The following is a 12,729-nucleotide window of genomic DNA, read 5'->3' as shown; positions in this document are numbered from 1 at the left end:
TCCAGAGCTTTGTGGTTGTGGAGAAAAGCTGGAAAATGGGAATTCTTGGGCAGAGAGTGGTAGGGAGATGCATTAGCCTGGTTGTTTCGCAGTGTCCCAGACTGGGAACAGTGCCATGGGGTCCTGGGCTTGACTTTTGGCTTTGGAAGTTGGCATGGCAGACACTGCTAGGTTGGTTCTTTTCTCCTCTGTTTATTTGTTTCTTCCCTCCTTCATTTTAATACTGTCTCCTGGGAGATTCCAGCTGAAGTCTATTAATTGCTGGGATGTTTCCTTTCCCCCGTGTCTTGGATGCTGGGTCCAGTTTGGCTGTGGGTTGTTTCTGGCACAGAGGGAGGAGCAGCAGGACAGAGGAGCTGTGCTTGTGTTGGGTGTGTGTCTGTCTGTCTGTCCTGCAGAGGTGCCCTGTAGGTGTTACACACTCGTGTTTGGGCTCAGCCACACTTCCACAGCAGCAGCAGAGCCACTGCTCTGTGCCACCAAGGCTTGTCCCCCATCAGGAGCTCTGTGTGTCTCCCAGGTTTTGATTGACCTTGCTGAGTCAGTGTGGGGCTTTATTTCAATTTATATTTCTCTTGCAAGCCTAAGTTGGAGATTTGTGAGACAGCTGGTCTGATGCTAAGGGATAACTTTGGACAGCTTTCTGTTGGTCCAGAAATTCTTGGAGAGGTCTCGGAAGTTCCCTCCAAAAAGTAGTCACCAGTGGGACACTGCAAAATCCTATGGATGGATCAAATGAAGTGACAATTCATCAAAGGTTCCTTCTGCTTGGCCATCACTCCTTGAAAACCTGGATCACTCTGCCCTCCTACCTGAGAGATTTTCTCATGAATTGTGGATTTTTTCCCTATCCTGATCAATCTGAGGTTCTCATGACCCTAGGAGATGGAGCTTCTCTTATCCTGCTGCTCCCTGCAAGGGCATCTTTTCTCTCTCCAAGTATTTTGGAGCTCATGATAAAATTGCAAGGCTTTGGCAGTGCCCGTTTGGGTGCTATTTGTGTGCCAAACCCTGCTGAATACATCTTTTATCACAGATTTGTAACAGTAGCTGTTGGAGAGGAGCTTCACGGGAGAAGTGCTTTCAGAAGAATGCTTTTGTAAGGGAACACTGTCCTAAAAAAAAAAAAAAAAAAAGAGAGAAGAAAGGACCTTGCAGGCAAAGAAAGAAAAAAAACCTCAACCCCAACGTTTTTCATGTTGTAAAATTTGCCCATTAATTTGGGTGAGTCAGGTTTTGCTTCCATTTCTAGACAGTTTTGTCTATCCTCTTTGTACAAACAAGCGCTGTTATGCTCCAGGCATTTTTTTGGGGTGGGGGGTGGAGGGGAAAAAAGGACATTTAAGTTCAGCTAAGAAATGCCAGAATCTTTGTTCTGTGTAACTGTCCCCAGGCTGAGCCCCAGCCAGGTCCCTGCAGGAGCTGGGATTGGGACCCAGCTGGCACTTTGCTCAGGCTGGCCCCGTTCGAGGTGTGGATGAAGATGGATCTGTTCATCTGGTCCATTTTAATAGGAGAATTTAAGGAGAAGAAGAGGCAGGAGGGTTTCTGAGCAGGAGGTGGAGTGGTAGTGGAGGAGGTGCAGCCTCTGGGGCAGGGCTCTGCTGTGCTCAGCTCTTGTCCCTGCTCGGGTCCCCCTGACGCTCCCTTTGTGGCCGCTGTTGAGCTGTGTCTCTGCAAGAGCCTGCTGTTCCTCAATGGCAGAAACATACAGCTTGTCCTCCCACTTTTGCCTCACAATTACCAGTGCTTTTCCTTAATAAAAGGATTTTTCGTGGGAAAACTTGCCTTCAAATCACACTAGAGTCCAAAAGTGTTCTGGCTGCTGAGCATCCCATCTCCAAGGAGTAGGGTCACAGCGCTGTGCTCCATTTCCAGTTTTGGTTTGGACCATCATACGTTGTTCTGAAGTAGCCATTTAGTCTCCTTCCCACCTCTCTGGCAGAGGAGCAAGAGAATAAAACATTAAAAAAGGAATGTGATTATAATCCTGTAAAAACTGTCAGAGGAATTTGGCAGTGGTTGCAGCCTGTGAGTGTAATACATAATATTATATTCATTTTCTAAAATGATTAGATTTCAAGCTGACAGTTTAAATGACAAGTCACCTTAAAAAGATATTATGGACAGTGTAAAGACTGTCAGTGTGGTTTTTTCTTTGTTAACCGTGGAGTTTTCAAGGTCTGTGCAACCCCCAAAAAATAGGAACCTTTGGTTTTTGGCAAGCTGCATGTGGAAGCTGAGAGCAATGAGGTCCCTTGTATTAATAATTTGTATTATAATAGCATTGTCACTGCTGGCTCCCAAGCTTTTTTTTTCCCTGAGATAATGGCAGGGCTGCCTGTCAAAGGGAATTTTTTTTGGAAAAAAACTTATTTTTGCTTTTGTTGTCTCTTTGCTCCCACAAAACCGTGTGTGAATGGCACGAGTAACTGCAGCTGGGAGGGGCTGGAGATAAGGGCAGAGGAACTGTTCAGCCATGTTATTGAATGTATTGACAGTTTAAATGTGGTATTCAGCAAGGGGAGCAGATCCCAGGGGACAGACAGAGTTCCCCATCCCAGAATATCCCTGCAGGAGCTGAAGCTAAAGATGCCAAAACCTCCAGGCAGTGCAGGAACAGAGCCACAGCTTCCCACATCCTGCTGTAGGCCTGGGATTTTTGGATGAAAGGGAAACCAGTGCTCTTCTGTTTCCTCAACTGGAAAATCACACGGATGATCAGAGCCCCATTAGGCCTTGAATAAAATAGGAAGAAAGTGATGATTACTGCTCTCAAATAATAGATTAAATTATAATTTAATCTAATAGTAGTTAAATTTATTAACAGTTAAATTTATTAATAATAGTTAAATAGTTAATAATAGTTAAATTTATTTAATAATAGTTAAATTTATCTCTTTGTGTCCGCTGTGGTCCTCAGAACATCCTTTGAGCAGTGAGATGAAAATGAGAGGAGTGGGAGTCTGTTGTTTCCTTTTCTTGGATGAGAAGCTGACTATCTTTGCTGACTTTTAATGAACCATGTTGTATATACCTGTTTGATTGTTTTTAAACCCAACCTGAATAGGATTTGTAATTTTTAAAACTCTGCAATACTCTTAGTGTCATGGGAATATTCCATAATTTCTTCTCTTTGCAATGGAAAAAGTTATTCCAGTAGACATGAATTGAACCATGATCTGCCTGTAAATTCTTGGGGGCTGGGCATAAAACTCAGCTGAAAATAAACATCAGCATCAGGATAGTATAGTGCAGAAGGATGGGGGAAGGTGTCTTTGGTTCTGGCAGGAGAGAGAAGAGTTTGGCTGGAGGAGATCCAGAGAGTTGTAAGGAGATTGACTGGAGGTCTGAACAAACTGGAGCTGTTTGGCTCCAGAAGGGAGAAGAGCAAGGCAGGAAAAGCATCTTCAGGTGCCTGAAAGGGAAGGGGGTGGTTGCTCTCTGTGTACACAGTGGGAAGAGCAGGAGGTCACAGTCCTAAAATTGTAGAGAAAGAAGTTCAGATTAAATAATGGGCAAAATTAAGGCAGTATTTTGTCTGAAAGTAACAACAGGATTTGATGGTCTGAAGAGCTTGTGGAGCATCAGTTGTCAGAGGTTAAAACAACTTGGAGATAATCTTTCTGATACTTCTTGGTGGTCACTGATGCATGAGGAAGATGCAGTTTATTCCCCTGCACTGGGAGTTGTCTCACTGCTCTCCTGTGCTCCCTTTCCTCCAGGCCTGGAGTGGTGAGGCTGGAGAAGGTTGTTTTTGATCTAAAATAAGCAAGAGATGAGAAATGATGTTCTGTGACTTAATTTTTCAGGCACTTAAAAAAGATTGAAGTGACTAAACATAATGTAAGTTTGCATGCCTCCCTACAAAAGCAGATGTTGCCTAGAAATATTTTATGCTCTCTGGTTCTGAAATTGAATGTTATGGACGTTAAATTGTACAACATGCCTCTCTCAGTGGTGAAACTTTTCTGAGATGCTGGTTCACTTGAGCTGGAAGACACAGAGAGGGGAGTGAATGATGTTGATTTTAGTACAGCTATTTCTCTTTAAAGAAATATCAGTGAAGTCGAATTCCCAGCTCTGTAAATACTGGAGAAATAGAAACAGCCACTTTAGAGATCCTGAGTGGTAACTTGTCAGTCTTTTAATTGTACCTTGGGAATGGTAACTTTTTAAAATCAGTGTTCCACGAACAGCAGAGGCTGTAGGGCCAGACAGTCTCTGCTGGGCAGTGCCAGAAGGTCTCACACATCTGAGAAGTTTCCTTCAGGTCCATGTGGACACTTCAGGAAGGTGCCCATCTCTGCCAAAGCTGGGATCTTGCAAAGTGCTTTAAGAGCTCCACTATTTCCTAGTTCTAAGAACTGCAAGAAAAGGTGAAGCATCCCTGAAAGTATCCCCTTTGGAGACTGGTGGGCAGGGGAATTGTTTTTGTGTTTTTCTGTATCATTTTGTTCTTCTTCAGCCCAACCTCTGTGTGGACAGAGAGGTGGTCTTGGGGCTGCTGTGTGAGTCTCAGGGTGAACCAGGCTTTGCTCTGCAAGGAAGCTTTATTCTGGGACAGCCTAGTTCCCTTTTCAGTCACGTCAAAAAAAAAAAAAAAATCCCAAAAGAGAGCAAGATCTGTTAAGATTCCAAAAGAGAGCTAACAGCTGTTAAAAAAAAAAAAATCTGAGGCGGGGCTGTCAGGTAAAAGCAAAACAGAATAGTCTCTATTTTTGAGCCTTTGCAGTGGATTTGATTTTGAAATGTTCAGTCCCTCAGTGGCTCTCACACATGGGTGCTACCAGGGGCTGGAGTTTCTCTCTCCCCTTTCACGAGCCCACTGGTCCAGCTGGTTCAGCCACTGCAGTGCTAAACCTCCAGGTACAGTAAGATGGCTCACTGTTTGTGTTGAATTTGCTGTTTGGGGAAGATATTCTCCATTCTGGAGCTGTTGGCAGGTTTTGAGCTGCTCAGTGAAGCCTTGGGAAGCCGTAAGGACGGCAGTGGGATGGTAATGATGGCTGTGGTTCTGGCAGACAGTGCAAATAACTGAGACAGAAGGACCTCAGTGTATCTTGGCTGTTGGATGCTGGGATTTTAATATCTGAAAGAAGTTAGGAAAAAAAGCATGCCTTGGCTGTCCTTGTTGCTGTTCCAGTTTCAGTGATAAGCAGCTGAGCTGTTTGCATGTTCTGCTCCGAGGAAACCCCAGTCCCCTCTGTGTTATTCTTCTTGAAGCAGCAATTCCAGGGAATTCAGGGAGGAGCTGCCAGGGTAATCATGGCTCATGGTGCCAAATTTGCAGGGGCTTTACTCCATATTTCAGAACAAGGTTTTGGAAGACTCAGATTTATCTCTGCCTTCAGCTTAAGTTTCTATTTAAGCCACCTTTAATTTCTAGAAGCGCGAAGCTGTTCTGACTGCTGTGATCGAGGTCACTCTTTAATTTAGGTACTCCAAGGAATGCAAAATCTTGTTTGCTAAAGTTTTAGGCATATGCTGAATCCCTAAAGGGGTGTGTGAAGGATATTAAATGTACCATGGCAGGGGGAGAGGAGCAGCAGTGTTACAGGAGGAGGAATGGCAGATAAGCAGTGGGGCCGTGCTGTTATCGCTCTGTTTGGGAGGTGCTGGGGTTGTGCAAGCCAATATAGGACATTTACACAAATTGCTGGAATAAAAACCCACTCCATCAGCAGTCTAGTATTTGTTTCTTATTATATGTTAAATTTTTTCTGGCACAGCAAAGTTTGTCACCTGTTATGTCAAGGTCTCGGCATTCAAAGCTGGGATCTTTCCAAGTGTGCTGAAACCTAATTGGTTAGGGGTAAGCCTTCCCTTCATTTTAGGAGAGGAAAAAAAAGAAAAGCGAGGAAAAAAGAAAAAGCTGTGGCATCTAGCAGGCATTTAAAGCATTTTTTCTTGTTCTCGCAAGTCTTGTGATTTGCCAGAGTTAGGCCTCCTGATTTTTCTCCCCCCTGGTTCTGGGCTTGCTTTGCTTTTCCTGTTAATTAAATAGGGAGAATAACATACAGCAAATAATGTATAACAAATAGCACTGAGCAGCCAGCACTGCAGGTCTGGCATGGCTCTGCAGCAGGGAACATCAGGACACCTGAGTGCTTAGTGAGGGAAAACCTTTGGGTCCTTCTACCCGTGTCCAATTGCGCCTTTTTGTTTTTTTTTTTTTTTAATACTACTGTGTTTGATCTGTAAGATTACAGCCCAGAGTAGAAGTTTCTTGTCTGCATGATGTTGGGTGAGTTTGGGGAGCCCTTTCCTGAAATGTAATGCTCTGTGCCAGGTATTTGGTGAAATCTCTCTGTGCCACTTACTTATTTAATCCAAGAAATGCAACAGTTGTGTGCAAAGCATGTGGTCAGCAGGATCCAACCTGAGAAGCAGATCAGTGGGGCTCTGGCAGGGAACTTTAGTGAGCTGGCTGAAGCACAGGGACACTTCATAGAGTCACAGAATCACAGAATGGTTTAGGTTGGGAGGGACCTTAAAGATCACATATTGCAGCCCCCCTTCCACTGGGCATGGGACACTTGGGACATGCTGCTGGGAGAGAAGGACCTGTCACTGCTTGGGCAGGAGCAACAAATACCTTTAAATTTTCCTTTACTTGGGCAATCACAACCTAATTTTCCTGGTTTTCATCCTTGTTCCAAGCTCTGGCTCACCTTTTTCCAGGGCAGCTCTTTGTTTTTCAATATGCTGTTTTTTCCCCTGGTCTGAACTTAATCCCAGAAATCCACTTGGCTGCTTATCTCTTTAGACAGTAAAGTTTAGAAATTAGGAAATACATGGAGCTGGCTCTGCTGCTTCTCCAGTGGTGAGGGAACAGGGATTGGATGGCAGTGGGGGGAAATGAAGGGGAGAAAAGAAGGCCACAGGTCCAAGCAGAGCTGTGTTATATTATTATATATGTTATATTTAGCTGCTGCAGTGGCTGTGGCAGTCAGGGTGCTGTGGTTGCTGCCCTAAATATGTTCTGGCCAGTTGAGCTTTCCAGCCCTGTAATGGACTGAGTCCACAGGCAGCTGGGCAGCAGTGTCACTGGTTTCCAGCACCCTGCAGCTGGGGAATTGCTTTCTCTGGGTAGAGGCCTTGGTGATTAATTCGGCAAATTTGGGTAACTTCTGGTAAATAATGTCTTTACTAGTTGAGAGGGGGAAAAAACCCCAAATATGGGTGTTTAGGGTGCTTCAGTGGGGATGTACTGTGGGAGCATGGCAGGGTGGACACCTCAAACTGATCAGTGTTTTATTTTTGCTTTTAGCCTTTGCTAACCAAGGGCTGCCTTCTCCTTTAGGGGTGCAGCAGTAATTTTTGGTGTCATGTCTTCTCTTCCAGCCCTGAATCCTGGTGCTACTGAGGCAACTGCAGGCACTTTAAAGATGTGGGTGAGCACAGAGGAGGGGCAGGAGAACGACATGCTCAGGACGTGGTCCCTCGAGCAGGTAGGACACTGCTGTCACCGCAGGTGCTGTGTGTGATGTGAAACCTTCTGTCCTGGGCAGCCTGGGCAGGGAAATGTGGTGTATTCCAGTGTGTCACAGAGATCCCTGTGCAGGCTGCTGGAGCCCGATGGCTGAAGGAAGTGATCCTGCAGTGATTGGCTCTGCTGCCTTGCGAGCAGGGGCTGCTCTGTGGTCAGATCCAGCTTGGCTTATGCTTCCTGGTGTCCCTGAGAAGGGGGAAATTTTTATTTTCTTTGCTTTTGGATATCACTCCTTGAACAAAGCAGAGTTCAGATAGCCTGTGTGTTTGTAATTTTCTCCTGCCTGGGTCCTCTGTCTGTGTGCTAGTTGCTGATTTACTTTATTTCCATATCACTTAATAAATATCCATCTGTCCCATGGTGTGGATGAAGGGTCAGGAGAGCAATGCTTTTTCCCTTTGGCTTCTGTGGATGGAAGAAGTGTGCTTGGAAATAACACTCCAGTTTTCCATTACACCGTTCCAGGCTTTTGAAGAAGAAATTTGGTCTCGTAGCAGAGCCAAGCCATTTTATTTGTACAAAAAGTAAGCTCCATGGTTGAACATTAGTGAGCAGACTGGCAGGGAATTTGTTCACCCATTTCATGGCTGTGTGATAAATGACAGTGTCCCTGTGGAAATGGGGATTTTCAGACCCTGGAGTGGTTTCTACCCAGCTTGTGCCGCATCTGGAGACTGCTTGTTTCTAGACTTTATTAAATAATCAGCGTTGGGAGTACAGTAACTGGACTGATGCTGTTTGATGCAGCTTTCCTGACACACTTCCAGTTCTGTAGCCTGTTAAACTGGTAGGAATAAACTAAGGCACCCTGCTGAAGCATGTGATGTGCTGGGATCCATGTGCACCCTCAGCCCCCTGAGAGCTGTCCTCCTTGAAGTTCCCTCCATTAATTGCATCTAGGTGGGTCCTCAAAACCTTATGGCAGTAATTGTGCAAATGCAGTGAACATTGTGGCTCCCTGGTTGTCTGGCTGTTTTAAACAGGGAATTTTGCAGGAGGAAGAGGGTGAAGCTTTGGTAGCTTCGCTCTTCCTTTGTGAACAGAGTCAGTCTCTAAGGAGGGAAAGTAGGGAGAAGGGCATTAAATTTTATATCCCTTGGTATCTGCCAGGGAAAGACAGCAATAACGGATGTGGATGGTTCATGTGGAAGGTGTCTGGGTAAATAAGAAGGATTCCTTTGTGTTCCATCTGCAGAAAAGGACATTGTTCATTACTGGAGGGCCAGCACCCAGAGATGGCTTGTGGCTTGCAGCAGTGTGCCACCCTCCCTGCAAGCTCATGGTCCTGTGCTGGCCCACGAAGGCTTTTCAGTATCTTCTCTGGGAGCTTTGAGAACCAAGCTGAGGATCTTTGCTGCAGAAGTTGGCTCCTTTCTCTCTGCTCCTCCTTTTCCCCCACCCTCCTGTGGTGTCCTCTCCCTCCCAATTCATTTGTTTTTTAAACGATTGTGCCATTGTGTGCATCAATACGTGCATGGCCTGTCTTGTTTTTCTCTTGGCCTGAAAGTGCAAAGCAAATCTGTTTATGGTTTTGGTGAGCTAATTCTTCCCCACCCTAGATTTTTAAATAGACTCTTTCTTTACCAAGCTTGCAGAGCTTGCAGGATGTATTGAAGTAATGGGAAAAATATGTTGTGTGTTAACCTTCCTTTTTTGTAAAACTTTATTTACAAGACCCTATTCCTGGCAGTGCATCTGGGAAGTGAATATCTGGATGATAGAGAAAGTAGAAGACTTGGAAATAGCAAAATGTGCATTTAATGCATTTGGGGAGGAAATGTTTTTGAGTTTTCCACATTCAGTGCTTGCATCGTGAAGCAAAGTCTAGTGAGCTGTGCTCACTTGTCCCTTTAATTATTTATCTTCTCCTGCAAATCCCAGTTTCTAGGCTGTTCCCTGGGCTGTCTGTTACCTTCAAACAGGCTCCTCCAAGGCAGCTGCTGACCCAGACCTTGCAGCTGAAGGTAAGAGCAGTAAGGAATGCTCTTGGCCTGTAAATAGTGCCTTGGATTAAGGGCTTGGTATGTCACTGGTGTGTTGGAAATGTTATTTTTGCTTCTTGATTTCATCCTTCCTGCAAATCAATCTCAGACCTGTCTGTTTAGGTTAACAACCTTCTCTGCATCGCTGTGGGGTTTGCAGAGCTCTGTGTGCAGCATTTTCACCAGGGTGTTTTGGCTGCTGGAGGCAGAACTCAGCTCTGCCGTGGGAGCACTAGAGCAGCCCCAGGGACACCCCTGGCCATGATGCCTGGCTGCTGGCTTCCTTCCCAGCCCTTGTGCTGCCTCTCTCCTGCCCTGCCACAGCACCTCCTCACCTCCAACCTGGCTGGGAGTTATTTCTAAAGAAAACTCTGAGCTGCTTGTGGCTGGCCATGAGGCAGGAGCTCTCCTTGGAGATGTGGGGCTTTGTGCATCCTGGTGCAGGGTTGGTGTTCTTGCCCATGGCAGCAGGGCTGGACTAAGATGATCTTTAAGGTCCCTTCCAATGCAAACCATTCTGTGACTCTACGGCCATTACATGTGCAAATTCACTTCTCCAGCCCCAGCTCTGTAGGGCTTGGCTGAAGCCTCTGGGTACTCCTGTAACATAAATAAGCAGGAGTAGGATTTCAAAGCAAGCAAATTTTTGACATAGTTGATGTCACGCCTCTTCAGCCCTGTGTTTAGGACCCAAGGATCTGCAGGCCCACAGCTGCTAGTTTGGTCTTGTTGCTATAACCCTCTGGAGGTGTTTGTGCTGAGCTGGTTCTTGCAGAGGGCTGAGGGGTTCACCCTGATCAGTGTCAGGGAAGACAGGATCCATGGTGAGAACAACGTGAGGTGCTTTCCCAGAGCGGGGTGCCCTGTGTGAAGCTGCAGCACTGGACATGCTCCTCACTGGGTTTATGGTGTGGAATGTCACTCCACAAGGACTTCTGGTGAGTAGCCTTAAAGCAGAAAGGGCTGGGGCAGGGTTATCCCACTCATGCAGTTCTTCCACCCAGAGCTTCTGCTCTGCCAGTGAAGAACAGATGGGGAAAAGAGATTTCATTTCCTCAGCCTGAGAGGTAAATTTTTCATGAGAGTTTTGTTCACCTGCAAATCTACAGCAGAGCTCAAAGCAAAGAATTTCCCACACAAAGGCTTTGCAAAACAGGATTGTCCTTTGTCCATGTAATTTGGTAGCACGTGGGGTTTCTTTCTGTAACAGAGTCTTAGAAGAGGTGAAGCTCTCTTTTTTCTTTGCTTTTCTCTCTGTTAAGCTGGCAGTGTTGGTGCTCCCTAGGAAGGTGATGGCTGGGCTGGCCCTGACCAGTGCCCCTCAGTCCCCAGGCAGGGGCTGTAGCCCTGAGCATGGAGCTGTGAAGCCTCTCTTACCTTCTCTTTTCCTATCTCCCCAATCAGTATGTGAAACTGCAAAGTTTCCCAGCTTGCAGATGAGATGGAGTTCTCCAAATGTCCTTGCATCCTTTTCCCTCATTCCTCTCTTCCTACTCTTACTTCTCACTGACCTGTTTGCTCAGAATATGTATACAATATCCATGTGACAAATTAAATTGCTTGTACTCAGAAAGATGAGGCCACTGGATGCATAAACTTCTTGGCTAGCCCCATACTAACAGTTTTGACTCCTGCCCCTCACATTGTATTTTGTGAAAGGCAAATTCCATCCTGCGTGTCCCTTTCCAAACCTATTGCCCAACACTTCCACTATTTGTCATCAGCTGAAAGGGATCTGAGCACTGCAGATATCCACAGATGTGGTTTGATTGTCTGTGCTGTTAACAAACCACATCTGTGTATCAGGAGGGTTTGGCTTTGCTGTTCCTGTTTGCTGGGGTTTGGGATGTGCAGTGGCTCTGCTGTTCCTCTCCTGAGGTGAGCAATGCCCAGCGAGGCTCTGGGCTCCAGCAGCAGGAGACTCCCAGGAGCAGCAGCTGGATGCTCCAGGGATGCCTTCAGCCAGCAGGGCTGCCCTGGAGCTGGGGAAGGCTCCAGTGAAGGCTGTGTCCAGTCTCTGTGAAGGGACTGGGGTATGCCTGAACAGGTTTTCTTTATGAAGGGAAAGAGCTGTGCCTGTAGCCTGTGCAAGTCTGGATAAAGCCCATTGTATTGTTTTGTACCAACACAAACCGGTGGCAAGTCAGGTTCAAGGAGAGGCCTGCTGCAAAGGGAGAGGCTTTGGCATGTCTGGCTCAGAGCTAAGGCTGCAATATTCTGTGTCCTCAGAGGTATTTGTGAAAGAGGACACAAATCCAAGGTGAAATGGTGAGTTCTTACTCGCCACCCTTCAAAACAAATGCCTGTAGCCTGTGCAAGTCTGGATAAAGCCCATTGTATTGTTTTGTACCAACACAAACCGGTGGCAAGTCAGGTTCAAGGAGAGGCCTGCTGCAAAGGGAGAGGCTTTGGCATGTCTGGCTCAGAGCTAAGGCTGCAATATTCTGTGTCCTCAGAGGTATTTGTGAAAGAGGACACAAATCCAAGGTGAAATGGTGAGTTCTTACTTGCCACCCTTCAAAACAAAGTGATTCCCTACAGAGGAAAAACAGCTTCTTCTTTCCCAGCTTGATCTGGATCCTTGTTATCACTTTGGTGGTTCAGCTCTCTACAGCACTGAGGAGTTCTCTGCTCCAGTGCACTGAGCATGCTGCAAGTTTTATTTTATTTCCAAAACAGCCCTTTAAGCATGTTGGGCTGTAAGGGAAACTCGTAATAATTCCCTCTGCCAGTATAATTCAGTGGCAGTGCAAAATAGGAGGGTATCTGACTAAAGGTGACCCATTAAAGGGTGATTTCTGATAAATAACTAGACTGGGGACTCACAAGTCCTGAGTTTAATTACTAACTTTGCTATAAGCTTCCTGTGACCTTGGGCGAGTTATTTAAAATTGCTTTGTGCCTCATTTCCCTTTCTGTAACACACTGGTGACAGCATTTCCCTTCCAGCAGGAGCTGTGGCAGTGGGAAGGTGTCTGTACCCTTTTCCACAGCTGCTGTGTGAAGAACCTGGATGGACTAGGAAGCATGACCATCTCATGGGCCTCTCTTCTGTTTTCCTGGGGAAAAAATATCCATTTAAAGGGTTTTACAGGTATCCAGAGAATACGTTCCTTTGTTATGCTCCTGGCATAACTGCACTAGCAAGGTGGTTGCTCCTTGAGCTGTAAAGTGTTCCTTAGCACTGCTCTCAGCTCTTGAGCTCTAAACTGATGGCCAGTTTGGGCAGAGCAGGTTTCTGGTGCTCCTGTG

General features: G+C 46.0%; 1 protein-coding gene across 1 annotated transcript in view; it reads left to right on the top strand.

Moving 5' to 3' along the window:
- ZHX3 (zinc fingers and homeoboxes 3) overlaps nucleotides 1-12,729 on the top strand; it is a 43,880-nt gene that overhangs the window by 6,812 nt on the left and 24,339 nt on the right. Inside the window, exon 2 of the mRNA XM_041419143.1 lies at nucleotides 7,348-7,454. The gene's annotated coding sequence lies outside the window, so the exon portion shown is untranslated. The remainder of the gene's footprint in view (nucleotides 1-7,347; nucleotides 7,455-12,729) is intronic.

Source organism: Onychostruthus taczanowskii, unplaced genomic scaffold (genome assembly GCF_017590055.1).
Source record: "Onychostruthus taczanowskii isolate IOZ18803 unplaced genomic scaffold, ASM1759005v1 scaffold60, whole genome shotgun sequence".
NCBI classification, from domain to species: domain Eukaryota; kingdom Metazoa; phylum Chordata; class Aves; order Passeriformes; family Passeridae; genus Onychostruthus; species Onychostruthus taczanowskii.
This window is presented reverse-complemented; position numbering and strand designations above follow the sequence as displayed.